This window comes from Dermacentor variabilis, chromosome 2, assembly GCF_050947875.1.
Source record: "Dermacentor variabilis isolate Ectoservices chromosome 2, ASM5094787v1, whole genome shotgun sequence".
Lineage (NCBI taxonomy): Eukaryota > Metazoa > Arthropoda > Arachnida > Ixodida > Ixodidae > Dermacentor > Dermacentor variabilis.
Genome location: NC_134569.1, coordinates 81000522 through 81018508, shown reverse-complemented (window position 1 = coordinate 81018508; position 17987 = coordinate 81000522). Strand labels below are relative to the sequence as shown.

The window sequence follows — 17987 nt, the reverse complement described above, 5'->3', positions numbered from 1 at the left end:
CAATGCGGGCAGCGTAATATTTTCCCTCGAAGGAATCCCCAATTCCCGCTCCCTCAATTTTTCTTCTCAAAGTGCTACAAGAATTTATCGCATTCAGTAGAGCTGCAGCCTAACCCTGCATGAACTTGTAAATTCTGCAAACAGTTATTCCTGCAGACACGCTGTAATGCCTGCTTCGACGTTACCCTGAAGCTCTTTGTAAGGCGCACGTACTCCGTGATACGAGCGCTCAGGCCGAGACGCATTCTGAATGCCAACCGTCTGAGCGCCGCGCGACACACAGACACAGCTGTTGAATAACAATAAGCACGCCAGAAATGTTAAAGCCATTCTCCTAATGCAGGTGTTCCTTCTACTGCAAAGACATGCGCTACGGAATTCAACGGCCCGTTGGTCTAGGGGTATGATTCTCGCTTTGGGTGCGAGAGGTCCCGGGTCCAAATCCCGGACGGGCCCAGCGCTGCTTTATTTGTATTTCCTGTCTTCGCTTTTTAGTGAAGTTTTTCTATATTCTACAGTTTTGTGCGCGCTACAAGGCATCAAACTTTAGCAGCTGTACTTGAGTATATATACTTATTCGTAACGAAGCACTCGTAGTATGAGTTGGTTACAAAGTTTTGGGGGAAAAATGCAAATGAGCGCGCCAGGCAGACATTCGCGGGAGTAAGAATTTAATTTTCGTCTTTTACGTGCCAAAAGCACGATTTGGTTACAAAGCACGCCATAGTGGGGGATTCCGGATGAGCTTTGTCACCAGGGGATCTCTAACGGTCTTCCAAAGCACGGGACACCGACACTTTTGCATTTCGCCTCCGTCGAAATGCGGCCGCCGCGGCCAGGATTTGATCCCGCGACCTCGTACTTAGCGCAACACCTGAGCCGCTAAGCCACGTCGGCGGGTGAGGATATGTCGGCGCGTTCATATTCACACGTATTCAATCTTTGCATGTTCGACAGGGCTTGCAAGATAGGTTGGGAAGCGATAAACAAGACATACTTTACTAAGCGCTCTCCAACAATGCGACGAAAGACAGCGTCTGTATCAGGTCCAACATAGCCTCGAAGACTTCGGTGCACATATTCTTGGAGGCTAGGATTTTGGCGTACTGTGGTGCCACCACTCGTCCTCAGACAAGCTGCATGTGCGACTCGGAGGCATGGAGAAAGTGGAGTCCATTATAGTGAACTGGATTTATGAGCGTCAAACATGTGTCAAGAGCCCAGCCAGACCCGCCATGGTTGCCCAGTGGCTGTGGTGTTGGTCTGCTAAGCACGAGGTCGCGGTATCGAATCCCGGCCACGGCCGCCGCATTTCGATCGGGGCGTAATGCGAAAACACCCGTGTACACAGATGCACGTTAAAGAACCCTAGATGATCCAAATTTCCGGAGTTTCCCACGTACTAGGGCGCGCCTCCTAATCAGATTGTGGTTTTGGCACGTATAACTCCACTTTTTTTGGAAGTGTAGACTGTTGGGCGAGTTGGTGCATCATGTAGTGTCATTGAGCCGGAATACGGGCGTCTGTCCTGCACACTTTCTTTTGAAGAGCCTACTCAGAACATCCATTCCTATTAACTTAAATTATTAATTATTAAATTACGTGCCAAAACCACTTTCTGATTATGAGGCACGCCGTAATGGGGCGCTCCGGAAATTTAGACGACCTGGGTGCACCTTAATCTAAGTACCACGGGTGTTTTCGCATTTCGCCGCCATGGGAATGTGGTCGCCGTGACCCGGATTCGATCCTGCGACCTCGTGCTCATCATCCAATCCTATAGCTTACCAGGACGCTGATACAAGACAGAGTGTGCCAAAAATATGGGTAATGGATTGACACTCGTCTTTGAGGCACCGCTATCGATTGAAGCACCTTTCGACGTTACACTCCTAATGAGGCACGGGTTAATGATTCGGCAAAATAAGCGCTACGCTATATATAAGGGTCGTCTCAGAAGCGCTCTATTTGTCCTGCTACCCAATTTAATCCGTTAAGGCACAACACAAATCAACCTGGCACATTTATTCTATCTCCTGTATTTTTGTACCACCCACCCCTTATGTAATACCCCGCAAGGGGTCTTTGAAGTAATAAAATAGAATGAAATGAAATCTGTTTTTTTTTTTTAGTTTTGCAACACAATGTTCCCTTCACGCCACATAATGATTGTGGAAGTTACGAAAATTGTCTTTTATACCTTCAGACGTTACAATTATCTACCTAATAAAGCAGGCAGGGCAGAACCTCCCCATTTCCTGGAAGGCGCGCAAAGTCTTCGAAGTACTTTAAACAAAATGCCGAAATCAGGCGTTAAAAAAAGAAAAAAAAAACATCAACTGGGAAACTTCACTTACTGCGATGAAAATGGGCACCTCTGCAGCAATTACTCTTTCGTTAGGGCGACATTGTTTCTCTCCTAGTATACATGGTACGACCAAGCAAAGCACCTGTGGAAGGCTTTATTATTGTTGGTTACTCGGAAGCACACTGTACTCATGTTTTAACTTGCGCTCCAAGTGAAAACACAGTGTCTCAGGAGGAATGCAGGCGAAAGGACTAAATTTTCGCACACTGGCGCATCGTTGGCTTGGTGAGCTTAAAACTTAAATTCGTGGGTGTTACGTGCAAGAACCACGGTATGATTATGAGGCACGCCGTAGTGGGGGACAACGGATTACTTTCGACCACCCGGGGTTCGTCAACGTGCACCCAATGCACGGTGCACACACACCTGTGCGTTTCGCCTCATCGAAATGAGGCGAAATGCAAAAAAAAAAAGTCAGATTTCTGTTGGCAATTTCTAGCTTGTGCGGAGATGGAGACCACGTCTAGATGTGATATTGCAGCTTACGTAATGGTTATGAAATCGTTGATCTTACGTATTATACGTTCTCTATATTTATTGCCTCTTTCTGTGTATTTCTGTCGCACATTTGAATAAAACAGGACACACATTATGTCTATTTGTTCTCTTCTTCTAAGTAACCTTTAACATTACAAATGCCTTTCGGATCGCCAGTAACATTTTTCGTTGTAAGAGCGATTGCAATGAAAAGAGCATCGTTATCTAGGGCTGCAAGGTAGAAAGCGGGATGACTAATAATAATAATGACAATTTGGCGTTCCCCCTCTTCAAAATATCAACCACCGCTTGCCTGTAAATCCTTTTGTAGCGGGGAAAGTTCATCGCATGTGTTCTGAGAAAAAGCAAGCTTATTTAGCCTACAGGAAAGTATAGCATACTTTATTAATTACATCTGCATGCATTGTTGTGTATTGCTACCAAACAACAAATCTTAAACAATGTGTTTTACTCGTCATAAACCGCCTTACTTTCTAGGTCTTACAACCGAAAATAATCATTTTAAAGCAACAATTTTGCATGATGAAGAAAAAGAGGCGTGCACATCTGTGCTTGCACGCTCATTTCTACTTTAACCTTCAGTTACAAATGCATGAGACACTTTATACCTGATATTGTTCGCAAGAGAATTCGTAGCGAAATGCCGTATTAATCAGAAAAAATATTTTTATTTGTTTGAGGGTATGTGGAAATTAAAGAATTTGTGTGAGCTTATCAGTGCCCCGAGGCTTCATAGTCACTTGTTACACCAGCAGTTACTTCACTGATTACCCCAGGCGGCCCCAAAACCTTAAACCTGAGCAATTGTCCTCATATGTACACTGTACCGAGTAAAAGGTTGCCTACAGCTACACAACGGCGGCGGTGGGATTAAGTACGTGAAAAGTATCGGAAATATATTCTCCAGCTGGGATAAACTTCATTGCAATCGTAAGAGCAGAACCTAAATAGCAGCGTCGCCAGGCGTGTTTCAACTTTTCCAAGCATTAGAGAAGCAGCGACGACGTGGAGTTTATCCTTAAAGTCGTTTTTCGCCACACTTGTACAGTCTTATTGAAGCTCTTAAAAAACCCAGCGATGAAACCTGAGCGCGCTATGAATACCAAAAGGCCGCCTTTCGCAGCGATCTTAGCGCGTCAAAATAACAATGGAGCTCAAAAAAGAAAAAAGAAAGAGAAAAGAGTGCCAGGCAGATGTTTCCTATGCTTATAAGAGACACCTCTGTGCGTGTCGGCCCGTTGGTCTAGGGGTATGATTCTCGCTTTGGGTGCGAGAGGTCCCGGGTTCAAATCCCGGACGGGCCCGAAATTTTTCTTAGATTGGTAAGCAATTCTCTCGTATTTTTTTTTCCTTTCTGTCTTATATTATGTTTATTGGAGAGCTGCATTAAAGTACGTTCTCTAGCACCTATCTCGCAGTAGGTATAGGCTCTCCGGAAAAGCGCATTCAGTGTGGGCCGCGTAAATGGTGTAGCGCTCAGATTAGAAAGGTTGCGAGAGAGAACACTCAAAACGATGGGAAGCTGTACGCACGCACATTCTTTGCAGTTTTATTTTGCCTGGTTCGGCGCGATGCGGTATGCAACATAAATGGCCTCACAAAATTTCCGACCCTCAAGCCAATCTATTAGCTGTCGCCAGCTTTGACGCTCATGCGGCTTGTATGCGGACGCTGTCGAGTACTGGGTCTCCTCCCTCTCCGTGTTGCTCATCAGCTCGACAAAGGGGACTCGGCACTACTACTTTCGGGGCTTTCATGCTTCTTAACGATCTCTGTGCCTCATTAGCGGCCCCCCGACTAGGGCACAATGGTGTGACTATCAGCGCTGAAAGGAGAAGCGCTGCGCGGGGGTTGAAAGGAACGGAGAAGGAAGCAGGCGGTATGCACAAGTCGTGGCACCATTGTTAGGGTGAGGTTACTCAGAGTGCCAATTTTGGGACGAGGTACGCAGCTTAATCTTGTTTAGGGCCAATTCTGAAGCCTAACGCATAAGCAGTGTTCGTTTTGCGGCTTTCTAACCACTTTGAATATACGGCGAACTTGCAGCCCGTGTCTGTAAACCGTCCGGTTTGGTCCGCGAGGTGCGTTTTTCTAGACTGCACAGAATTTTTTTAAATATTTCCTGTGACACTTAGCGTAATTATAGCCATTGAGCTGGATTGCTCAAAGAACCAGGCATAAGGTGCAATAGAATTCGAAGACGCATAATTGACTGATTAAAAGAAATTCACTCAATAATTTTAAAATAATTACTTCACGACATATATTGCACTTTGCGGACTGTAGCTAGTGGGTTTGGAAGGCATATCCCCTTTCAACGAATTCTGAGGATGGCACTGGTTTCGAGATAGGGGTCATCAAACCTGCGGTAAAACTACATCGCTGTTCCACTTAATTTTTTAGCAGGACGCTGTCTTATGCATTGAAGCACAATAAATAACTTGGACACCCGTTAATTTCGTCGCTCGCAACAATCTTGTTTTTTTTTTTTTTTTTTTTGCTTTTTTAAGTAGCACGAACATCGAGTGACACTCTTGGTTTTTGCGCAGCAATTGCGCTTCACCTCCTGACACGACCGGGGAGGAAATTCAAAATAAATCAGAAAAAAAATAGAAAACGATAGTGCAGTAGAAAATTCATGTTTTATTAGAGACATGATATCAGAGCATAAGGTTAGCCAAAAGTTGAGTTACTGAAGCGTCTGAACTAATTGTAGTTAACTAAAAATAACTTATTACGGCACACCAATGCACTGAATCGTACATTTTAGAGATCCACCACGTGAGCACGACTTCGGCAAAATTCCTGGAAACCCGGAAGTAGAAAGTGGAAGTAATGACGTCACTAAAGACTCACACACAAGAAGGTGACATGATATTTAACCAGCTAATTAATAGAAAACAGCTGCCTCCACATTCGGTTTGTGCGTTGCGTTGGCCTAAAGTTAACCTAAAGAACACCAACGCCGAGGCGCGAGTGCCACTAAGAGACACCTAAGTCAAAGATTAAGGTCACCTACTATTTTTTTTTTCATTTGCGGCGTCTTTAAGCACGCTTATCCTCGAGATCATTTCTTCTTCGTGAAGCCCGAAGGCTGTTGGGTGCATGAAGCATTGCTGAAATCACGAGGGTCATTACCTGAGATCGCCATCGTTCTTAACTTTGTTTTTACTGATAACGTGATTAGGGTATTCCCCCATCATTATCTTGCACTTGATTTCTTTGTTTTTAAGAAATATGTTAGGATTTAATGAACCGGTCGATCACACCATTTTACCTTGCCATACAGAGAATACAAAAGAGGTCGCTTGATAAAAGCCTGTCGATCGTTAAGTACGCCTTATACTTCTTACTACGCCACGGAGCCGAAAAACCCAGCGTTGCAAGAACAAAACTTTATGGGTCATGTACAATGTTTCAATTCTTCATTGTTCTTTCTCGTTCTGTTGTGCGGAGCCGCCTTCTACAGTGTGCGGCAAAACTGAATACGGAAACTATGTCTCACAGAATAAAAAGTTGACCTAAACCTTATTACTCTGAGGTACGATGCCGTTTAGCTGGTTTCATTAGGCTCATTTTATTAGCATTTAGCAGATCATTACGCATGACTTTTTTTTCTACTCTTTATTTGTTTTAATCGTGCCCTGCACTAAATACTAATACCGAGTAAAAGGTGACTTCTAACCTAAGGACAAGCCAAACAAAAAACGATACAAAGGCTTCGTCAAGGATGTGAGAAGGTTTAGTTCAAGCCAAACGCTACAGTTAAATGTGCCTCAAGTTTAACAATATTTTCACACCTCTTCATAGCGATTTATGAGGCAGCCTAGCTGGGGAAAACAATGGCAGGGAAACGATGTGCAACGACAATTAAAGTAGTGAATAGTATTAATTCGCGTCGCAGGGTAAGGGAAAGGGCTTACCGTGTGTATGATCGTCGATTGAGTCTCGTACGTACGTATAATGGTCATGTTCTGCGCGCTGGTGTGGGTGTCGTAACGGGCACCATTTGGCTCCTCCTTACCAGCGCCACTTTCCTCCCATCCAGTGAGGTTGCACAGCTTTTTGATAAGGAAACCAACATTGAGCAATGAAAGCAAGACCGAATGAGAATCTAAGTCAATAGTCTAAATCAATCAAAATTTTAGTTAGAACACGATAGCTCGGCGTCATGCTGGCACAAAGCGGCCAGAGGTAAAGTGAGTGTTCCTGAGTGCCCGTATACACAAGGTAGCATACATATACACGGCGTGCAGCACACAACGTAAGCATAGACGGCACGTGATAATAGATGCATGGTAGAAGATACTTGGTATCTTATCTACATGAATTATTTACAAGGCATGTCACGGTATACAATGTGAGATATATGGTATATTATCCGTATTATATACATAGTACGAGATACACGGGTATCTTATCCTAGATATAGGCTAAATAATAATATTATGGTACACCATTTAAGATATAACTATGTATCCTTATCTACATGGCGTACAGGGTGCGGGGTAAATTGTAAAAATACATTGGTGCAATTCCGCGTGTGACCCGCCGTGCGACCTGTCCTTCCAACAGTAATGCCCTATTCAGCAGCTTACAACTGGTGTCTACAGGTTCCGCCATACGGATCAGCAACCTTTCAGAAGCGTCGCACATCGTATCAGACACACTGTCGGGCCACGTGTCTCCTGCATTTTGATACCGCCAAACAGCAAGGCACAGCTGGTAGCATAGAAGAACTTTCTGATGTCATAGCCATGAGGGCGTTCAACGCGATAGCGTTAAGGGCCCCGTGTCGCAGAAAATCCGGTGTCGGCGACGGCGCCTCGGGCTGGGAAATCTAATTTCGAACAACGGATCCTCATCCACGCAGGCCATACGGGTGGCGCAGAGGTGTTACTTAACTGAATGAATTTTTCAAAGTAAAATGCGTCAGAAAATTCATAAAGTACGACTTACACACAACCTACAGACATGATAGCGTCGGATTGTAATTTCAATATCTGAAAAAACATAACTATATTACGCGGAAACTCATGTAGAAACCCATTTTAACGTGTGAGCGTTTTCCAGCTGCCGTTTAAGGTCTGTCTTAGTTGGAGCGGCGAGGACTGCTTGCGCTCGATTCCTTCATCATCAGCCTGGTTACGCCCACTGCAGGGCAAAGGCCTCTCCCATACTTCTCCAACAACCCCGGTCATGTACTAATTGTGGGCATGCCATGCCTGCAAACTTCTTAATCTCATCCGCCCACCTAACTTTCTGCCGCCCCCTGCTACGCTTCCCTTCCCTTGGGATCCAGTCCGTAACCCTTAATGACCATCGGTTATCTTCCCTCCTCATTACATGTCCTGCCCATGCCCATTTCTTTTTCTTGATTTCAACTAAGATGTCATTAACTCGCGTTTGTTCCCTCACCCGATCTGCTCTTTTCTTATCCCTTAACGTTACACCTATCATTCTTCTTTCCATAGCTCGTTGCGTCGTCCTCAATTTGAGTAGAACCCTTTTCGTAAGCCTCCAGGTTTCTGCCCCGTAGGTGAGTACTGGTAAGACACAGCTATTATATACTTTTCTCTTGAGGAATAATGGCAACCTGCTGTTCATGATCTGAGAAAGCCTGCCAAAGGCACCCCAGCCCATTCTTATTCTTCTGATTATTTCCGTCTCATGATCCGGATCCGCCGTCCCTACCTGCCCTAAGTAGATGTATTCCCTTACGACTTCCAGTGCCTCGCTGCCTATTGTAAATTGCTGTTCTCTTCCGAGACTGTTAAGCATTACTTTAGTTTTCTGCAGATTAATATTTAGACCCACTCTTCTGCTTTGCCTCTCCAGGTCAGTGAGCATGCATTGCAATTGGTGGTCTGAGTTACTGAGCAAGGAAATATCATCAGCGAATCGCAAGTTACTAAGGTATTCTCCATTAACTTTTATGCCCAATTCTTCCCAATGCAGGTCTCTGAATACCTCCTGTAAACACGCTGTGAATAGCATTGGAGAGATCGTATCTCCCTGCCTGACGCCTTTCTTTATTGGGATATTGTTGCTTGCTTTATGGAGGACTACGGTGGCTGTGGAGCCGCTATAGATATCTTCCAGTATATTTACATATGGCTCATCTACACCCTGATTCCGTAATGCCTCCATGACTGCTGAGGTTTCGACTGAATCAAACGCTTTCTCGTAATCAATGAAAGCTATATATAAGGGTTGGTTATATTCTGCACATTTCTCTATCACTTGATTGATAGTGTGAATATGGTCTATTGTTGAGTAGCCTTTACAGAATCCTGCCTGGTCCTTTGCTTGACAGAAGTCTAAGGTGTTCCTGATTCTATTTGCGATTACCTTAGTAAATAGTTTGTAGGCAACGGACAGTAAGCTGATCGGTCTATAATTTTTGAAGTCTTTGGCGTCCCCTTTCTTATGGATTAGGATTATGTTAGCGTTCTTCCAAGATTCCGGTACGCTCGAGGTCATGAGGCATTGCGTATTCCTTGCAACACATAAAAAAAGATAGCCATATAAGTTTGCCTTCGTTCATAGCGTTCGCCGCCAGCGTTTCCAGGAGAACATTATGGCTACATAAGCTGCGGTTGCTGGGAAGCGTGAGAAGCAGTCGGGGATCTTCGAATGCTATCGCGTTCCACCCTTAAATACTAAGCTTAAGCGTCATCCATCTTTTTTGCAAACGATCATGATTCATTAAGGGTCATCAACAATAATTAATTAGGCCTAGAGATCCAAACTCGCACCTGCTAAAAGTGGTCCATTTTATTGCTAACTCAGGAAGAGAGATGAGAGGCAGTGCTGTATGGCTGAGAAAATCATCAGCAAATTATCAATTTATTAACAAGTGATTTTTTTTTGTAACTACGAAAGGTCAACCATGAATAAATAAATGTCGTCCGCGTTGATAATCCTCGAATAGTGCAACGATGTCACTTTCTTCAACATGATTTCCTTCCGGACGTCAATTCCATGTAGAAAGTAGCGTTCAGATATGAAGCAAACATTATCTCAGTGTGGCTCACAGTGTGTGGCGTCCTATAGCGACATTGACAATGAAAGAATAATGGCGCATCTGCGCGCTTGCTGGTGTACAAACATTTCCAGTCTTGCAAAGATTAAGCATGCACAAAGAATCCGGAGAACACAGATTGAAGACATATAACATAAATGTGATAGAATATACATGCAAACTAGCCAATTAAGCAAATGTGCCAACTTTTGTTGGTGACCATGTGAGTGAGGTCAAAGTCTCCTGAGACATATTTTTTTCGGAAACGCAGTTTCCCAGGCAGGGCGCGATATTTTGGATACTTTGGGATTATTCCAGAAGTAGCCTTGGTCTATACCAAGGACAGATGCGTTCACTTCGTAGACAAGATGGCTGTAGCGGAGGTTTACCGCTCTCTGAAGCCTCCTGTACAAATAATAATTTATTAGCAGGTACCATTAGCAGGTACCAAAGCACGTGCGCGCCATGAAGTAACCATAGCGTCATGCTCGTGCAACTTCGTTTACTGACTACATCTTCGGTGAGCGGTTGCCGCATTTGCCCCGAAGTCAGCGTTCGCGGAATCACAAAGCCAGTAATCCTGTCCCGAGACTTGCATTATAGAAAGAATGTACGTACGTCAGCTAGGCACTCCGCCAAGAGAGTTACTGCTGCAGTATCACCTGAGTGAGCCTTGAAAACTGGTTTCTGTGAAACTAGTTCATTTTCACGTGATGTCCGCCGTATATACCGGACACCGCCGCAGGGCCCGTTGGTCTAGGGGTATGATTCTCACTTTGGGTGCAAGAGGTCCCGGGTTCAAATCCCGGACGGGCCCGTGTGAGTGCAAGCACGCATTCATTCTTTTTTCATGTGCGGTCATTCTATCGCAACATTTTTTGCTGTTATATGGGAAGTCACATCAACGTTTGACAGATGTGATTGAAGCTGGACGGCGATGAGACGTCACGCTTTTCCTTAACAGGAAATCGGTCACATTTATTGTGTAATGTCCGACCTATAAGATAATGTAAAAGATACGTGGAACTTGCGCATGCTGGCGAAAACCCACATGCGCGCATAAACGTAAATAAAAAGACGCTTTGAATACCTATTTCAGGCGCTAATTTTTTTTCCGTCTATGAAAAAATTTACTTTTACCACATTTGTAGCATTTTTATAATTATGAAAAGCGTACAGCTGAAGAACAATTTAGGAAATGCGGTTCTTCAATTTTAAGTTTGCGAAGTTTGTAGAATCTGGGCTCCATGCAAGGATTGACCTCAGGAACACACATCAGTAAGATTACACCAGCTATTGTCTAGCAGAGTTGGATCGAAAGCACCTATCACGATGCTTGAAATATATACCTGATGTGAAACACTGTAAAAACAATGTAAGAAGTGAATGTGAAAATCAACAGAGTCTCTAAATACGTTCATATAAAGAGCTGCCTCCTATAGAGTAAAAACGTTTTCTTGTTATTTTAGATAAAAAATAAAATGCAGTTGTGTGGTCTCGCCAGACTTACATGAAAGGCGCCTCACCCGGGGGAAAGGCGCAGGAGCTTTCCACGCAGAGAGTAAAAGAACGAACGTCACCTGTTAAGCGAGACTTCTCTTTGTGTTAGAGCACCTTCAACTGCAGTAGCGCGCTTGGCATGCGATCATCCGAATTTTTCCTGCTTTTGCCTAGCAATGGATTTCTATATAACTGGTAAGCCAAAGAGATAGGGTGAATAGGTCATCATGAGTGACGCCATCGTTGCGTCACAGTATAAATCGTCGGTCTACGTCTAAAGGATCCGTAGCTTGGAACAAAAATCGCCGGCCACGCACTGACAGGACGCCGCCAGCAGGAACGCTGCAGACTGCAAAGGATGCATCTGCTACTTGAGTGGTCTACAGGCGCGCCCTCTAACGAGCGTGCGCTGTAACTACAATACCACCTAAGCGAGCGAGAATAAAAAGCTTTATGGAAAGGTAACTACAAAACGAAATGTCCATTTCCCAACAACAAGCCAAAAAACGTGTATGTGCGCGAGTGTGATATGCTCGTGTCTAAACATGCACACGAGCACGCGTAAGCAAACAAAAACGTATTCGGCATAGTTCTTGAAGTCACACTAGGCATGCAATTGCACTTCGCTGCAGTCCTATAGCGCAACATCCACCGTTCACGTATTAATGTGCGTAAACCATCTTACGAACCTCTGCGATGCACAGCGTCTCAACGGAGCACTCGATGTGTCCGCTCACGTCGTCTTCGTTTGATTTTCCTTCACTCATGTTCCGGGAGTCGTCGATGGGGCGGTTAGCAACGAGGTTGTATACTTTCAGGGCCATGTTCGACGACATGGCCACGATGGTTCTTCTCAAACTGGCCAGATTCTTCAAGATGAGTTTGCTGTGTGTCTAAAAAGAAAAAAAAAGAAAGAAAGGAAATCTTGTCTAGTCTACTTTTCAGGGTTGGTGGAAGAAGGAGAGAAATATCGTGGTATAGATAACTAACAATGAAAGCCTCAAGTAGAGACAGAGGGACGTAAGGTGTAGTCACGCCATTGCTTAAGCGGATATGTATTAGTTCAAACCACATGTGAAGACCCATGATGATACGAAGTTCAAGTGAAGCGCGGGTGATTCGGCAAGCTAATGTACACCACTGCCAGCTCGATACAGAACGTTCATATTTTGCCAGAGACATTTGGAGCTACACTGTGTATGAGGGGGATGATTTCAGGAAGTATAGGATGCAACTCTACCGTGCCAGACCACCGGCGAGTGAGGATTGTCGCTAGATGAATTGGGGAGACGAGACGGGTGGCTTCTTGAAAGCAGGGTAGAGAAACAGCACGACCTCCTCAAGAAAAGTCCAAAACAATGATTTTGTGCAATGAACGTGGTCATTAGGTTGTTGAGAATGAAATAAAGAAGTGCACCTTGTGAATTACTCCTTTAGACACGTAGTTTAGGGTGGCTGGGAGGGGGGAAGAGAAGGGGGCAAACTTTAATTGAACTATGTGGTCAAGACCTGATTACCAATACTAATTACAATGTCGTGTACTTTCGCTAACCGATACAACTAAATTATGGCATTGACTTACGGGTAGCATATCTCGTTTTCGATGAGTGCTACTGATGTAAATTCATGCGATGGGAAAATTTGAATGAGCGAAATTAGTTTATTGATCGACGCCTGAAACTGTTAATCATTACTGCGCGTAATCACTTTCTGTCTGAACAAACAGGTACGCTGCAGATCCACACAATATTAAATATAAGTAGTGATCCTGATCATCGATAGGAAGTTAAAGCAATTAGCAATCTTAGTTCGGAGTCAATATACTGGAATCGAGGAAGATCGCAATGAATCTGAAGGTTATAAATACAATCCAAAGCAATTCCACATATATCAGCAGTTAGTATAAACGATCGGAGGAGTGCCTCATAATGAAGATCATGGAGATACTGGCACTAGTTTCAGTTTCCGCAATAAATTATATTACCGTGTTACCAAGAATGAAGATTAATTGTAATATGACACAAGTCTAACCGCTACATTCGCTGAGAAGGAGTGCAGTTCGTTTTAGAAAACGTGATATTACGACAGAAAAAAAATCTTACAATCGTCGAGGCCATTGCACTGGGATCGCCTCGCACGGGCTGCCACACGCTCAATGGTTGTGGGTCGCAGGCTCCAGTTCCTACGTTATCGCTTCTCACGATGACGAGATTCACATTCCTGCGGAATTCCGAAAAATGGTCCATTCTGCGGGTAAAACTATCCATATGCTCACCAGAATCAACTGCAAAAGGCTCATAACGCTGTATCATAGATGCAATGAGACGCAATCAGACGTGTACACTGGATCTAGCGCAAGTGGCTTGAACTTAATGTACCCTTGGATAGCGGCACAAGCTTGCATGAAACATTTCTCTGAAATGACAAGTTCCTCAAGGCTACCGTGAACGCACGCTCATTCGATGATAAGCGTTTTCCGCTTAAGGCTACACGTTAGAGAGTGTGTATGAGCAAACTGAAGAGTACGGCACACTAGTTATAACATTGCACTCTAACCGTATATGCCTATCTTGTGCGCATGGCACTCGCAAGCTTTGCTGGTGTACAGTCTCTAGCATCCCAATAAGTGAAGAACCCATGACCATTCTTTCTTTTGCGTTTGTCTGGCCTTGTTGTAATTTACCAGATAGGCGATCGACTGTGCGGCACAGTCTGTCTATACTAAATCAAACGTAGTCGTTCTGACAGCCTCGTAACTTTGCTATCATGACGAGAGAATCATAAGCAGCGCGGACGCATGTAGTACTAAAAGGATATATCAAGGTTACCTGCTCTCTGCCAGCCAAGTTTATGCGCAATGTTTTTCCACATGCATGAAGAACACAAGCAAAAACAATAGCTGTAGTAATTTTGCTCCCGTGCGCTAAATTACGTAGTTTGAGGAAGAACCTGGAAACGTCCTTTAATAAATATACAACGAAGTGTATATGTACAATGAAGTCGTCATCTTTGCAATCAGACAACTAAAGGGCAGCGCTTGTAGAATGAACAATCGCAAAGCTGGCGCAAGATACGTTTGCAGAATAATGTGGTTTGGGTCACTCACAAGGTGATGCCCTTGATGACTTCAGCGGTCTTGTCGGCGGGAAAGTGACCCCCCGTGTTCACAAACGTCAGGCCAAAAAACAGGATGAATGAATCCCCCGCCATCAACCTCATTTGAGCGACAAGAGCCTGAAGAAAGAACGTATTAGAATATATGTATTCTCTAGTGCAGAACAGTTATTCATAAAAGACGGCCAAACGCTACACACTGTTTCACTATAATATCGAATTGAATCGGCACAGCTAATCGCATTAAAGGTATTAAACTTGCATTTGGATAATGAGCATAATGCTTGTATTATGCCGAGAACCAAGCAAACGACAAACAAGCACTCTTGATTCCAAATATACATAGCCATAGCATTCCGGTAATGTGGCTTTGCTTGCTCAAGATTATAGTTTAAGGCAGTCATATTGGCAGATTTGAAAGGCATAGCTTTTTTTTTTCGAGGGTACAGTGTCGTAAATTAGTTCTATCAGCAGGTGAATACATTGTTCTATTAACAGTCAGGATGCTTAATAACAATCCTGCCTTTTACATATTCTACATTAAACACCAGCATCCAGTGTTCCAACCTGTCTGAAAATGCGACGTAATTAATCAAAAATCGATGCGGCAGCGACCATTATAAGTGATGCCTTGCGGGATACGCACATAAAATTATCTCTTTAAGCGCTAGTGTAAAGCCATGAATTGGACTTGTATACTGAGTATCAGAAGCATTGCCCTTGCACTTCGCGTGCGCAAGTGGCTTCATCAGAATATAAGCGCTTAGAATTCATCATTTGAGAATGTATCAAGAAATTGCAGGCGTTACAGCAGCGTCAAAAACACACACACAAAAGAAAGGAACACTGACAGACGTGGAAAATCGCTGCAACGGAAGGAAATTGCTGGTTAACACAGAAGGGCCCACTGTAGAAGAAATATACTTCAGTAAAACCAGTTCTTGGGCGAGCTGGTCACTTATTGCAGGCATAACAGCAGCGCCAAAAACACACACTAGAGAAAGCAACACTGTCACACACGGACTGTCCGTGTCTGTGAGTGTTCCTTTCTTTAGTGTGTTTTTTGGCGCTGCTGTTATGCCTGCAATAAGCGACCAACTCGCCCAAGAACTCATTTTACTGAAGTATCAAGAAAGTTGTGCATGCGAGGTTAATTGCAAGAACTCGTTTAGAAAGCACTTCAAGCTCTAACGAGACACAGGCCAAGGCAATTAGGCCTAAGTTCCAAAAAAAGAAAGTGGTCCTAAGGTAATGATAACTGTGTGTGCTACAGTAGAACAGGCAAAATAAATGAGATCGTAAGAGCAGGTAAACTTAACTAACAAACACGTTCTTGTTACCCATTTTACGTGTGCGCTGGAAGCGTACGCCTATAGGGCTGTTCCAGAAGCACTGCAGGTGCCTACTGCAAGTCTTGACTCAACGATTGCCTGTCTCATTAGAGATAACGCCATTACGTGAGCAAAAGTAATTGAATGTGAACGTGTGCTCATTAGCACACCTTTTTTCGAGCACGTGATCAGAGTGATGACTTCTTGCAGCCCCTCCTATACCCTACATGTATTCTGAGCGAAATTTTGACCCTGGCATATGAGTGGACTCTAGAACGACTATATAAGTGAATAAAATATACTTGAAAAAGAACCTAGGCTTCCATTCTTATATATGTTAGCAGTAAAGCGGCAAGGGCATGTTATTGTACTTCTTTCTGTATTTCCTTCTTCGTTTGTCTTTTCTTATTTTTGGTAGCACGTTATCAGCAATGGCAGATGTCAGTCAGTGCCTAAGCTGACACAAACTAATTAGGTAAATGGTAGATTAAAATTATCCAAATATCTTTCGTTTCTATAGCTGTACGGCACATAATGCTACTGCAGAATTCTAGCCTACCTCTTTTCAAGACATGACCACTTAGCATATAATCTTCGAACCAGCAGCAGTTTCAGCATACTGGGCCTCAAAAATGAGGTTTGAACTATAGAAGGCTTGTTCGCCGCAAAAGTCGTCCTTAGGCCCTTGTATACAGTGCTACATGAAGGACTGCTGCGTGTTGGGCGTGTCATACGAGCTTGGACAACGTTTCAGCGCCAGCACCCAAGGGCAAAAAGGGAGACGTAGACACAACGATGCATTAACTTCAACAGTTTATTATCGGAAATATTCACACATTCACACACCGTGCGCAGCCATGCCACTCCTGGTACAAACTTCGTATTGCTCCTTCCAATAAGAGCAGTCGACAACAATATCGACAGACGAATCGCGAGCACGACTTTCATAAACGTTGTTCGTGATTCATAATTGGTTTATGTGGCGATCGCAACTTTTATGCAATATGTATAATTCTGTTCTGTACTTGCAGTGCATTACATGTGTTGTGTGTTATGGCTGTTCTAAATATCTGACTTTATGTATGCGTACGTGGACTGAACTAATGCACAGAACTTTGCGACTCATGTACTGTTGGACTGTATATTTTTTATTCATCCAGTGTTCTACTGAGTGCCATATTTCGTGTCGCTATTCTCCCTTTCTACGCAAATTTATTTCCTTTGCCAAGTTACAAGGAGTAGCCGGTGCCACCATAAAGGCGCCAACCTCTCCTAATATTCACTTCAATAAAAAAAAAACTTTCAACATTCCATCTGATTCCTTGTGCCACTATAATTTCACGCACGTGTAATCCCTGGTCGTATCTCTCTCGTTGTCAAGAGTTCGGCTGCGCACCTTTGTTTAATGATTGTGTGGTTCTTGCCAGACAAAGGGATAAGGACGTGCGTGAAATTATAGAGGCACACGCTATCAGGCGGAATGGTGTAAGCTGTGGTTTCACGGCGTCTGTCGACCTCTTTGATAAAGAGACGGCCTTTTTGGAGGGAGCAGTATGACGTTTGGACCGGAAGTGACGCTATTGCGCATGATCTATGAATGTGTGAATTATCCTAAAAATAATATCAGTGCGTCCTAGTGACTACATCTCTTTTTTCTTTCCTGGTATTAAAATATTATCAAGCTACACGGACGGCAAACATATGTGCTACGCTGTGAGTGATTTGGAATACATAAAAAAGTACATTGTATACGTTGTGTTCATGTAAGCGTTCATACTTAGTGAATATGCTTGTAACGCTGTCTCGTTTTGATTTTACGATGACCACAAGCACAGTAAAGATACAACAACTGTTAATTAATTCGTTCAATATATGCATCAACTAACAGCCTATCAAGCAAGTGGATTAACGATCAATAAACATTAACGTGCTCGAAAACAGGTCAACTAGGGAAGCATTTAAATTATTGTTCCTGAGTTTATCACCCATCTGACCTCATTGCAGCTAAATCATACTGCAAGAGAAAGGAAAATAAAATATTTTAGTCTGCAATTAGTGCACTGCTGTCAAGGTGTTTTTTGTCTATACCTAAGTGGAACGGAAGTATGGGGTTAATCGACGAAGCCATCTGCTGTTCCAAACTGAAATCTAC

At 43.6% G+C, this 17987-nt stretch overlaps 3 non-coding genes across 3 annotated transcripts; all 3 read left to right on the top strand.

Moving 5' to 3' along the window:
• Window positions 1-384: 384 nt before the first annotated feature.
• On the top strand, window positions 385-456 carry TRNAP-UGG (transfer RNA proline (anticodon UGG)). The gene has a single exon. It is a non-coding gene; the product is annotated as a tRNA-Pro (tRNA).
• Window positions 457-4098: 3642 nt separating this feature from the next.
• Window positions 4099-4170, top strand: TRNAP-UGG (transfer RNA proline (anticodon UGG)). Its single transcript has one exon. It is a non-coding gene; the product is annotated as a tRNA-Pro (tRNA).
• A 6465-nt stretch (window positions 4171-10635) lies between these two features.
• Window positions 10636-10707, top strand: TRNAP-UGG (transfer RNA proline (anticodon UGG)). The gene has a single exon. It is a non-coding gene; the product is annotated as a tRNA-Pro (tRNA).
• The last annotated feature ends 7280 nt before the right edge of the window (window positions 10708-17987 follow it).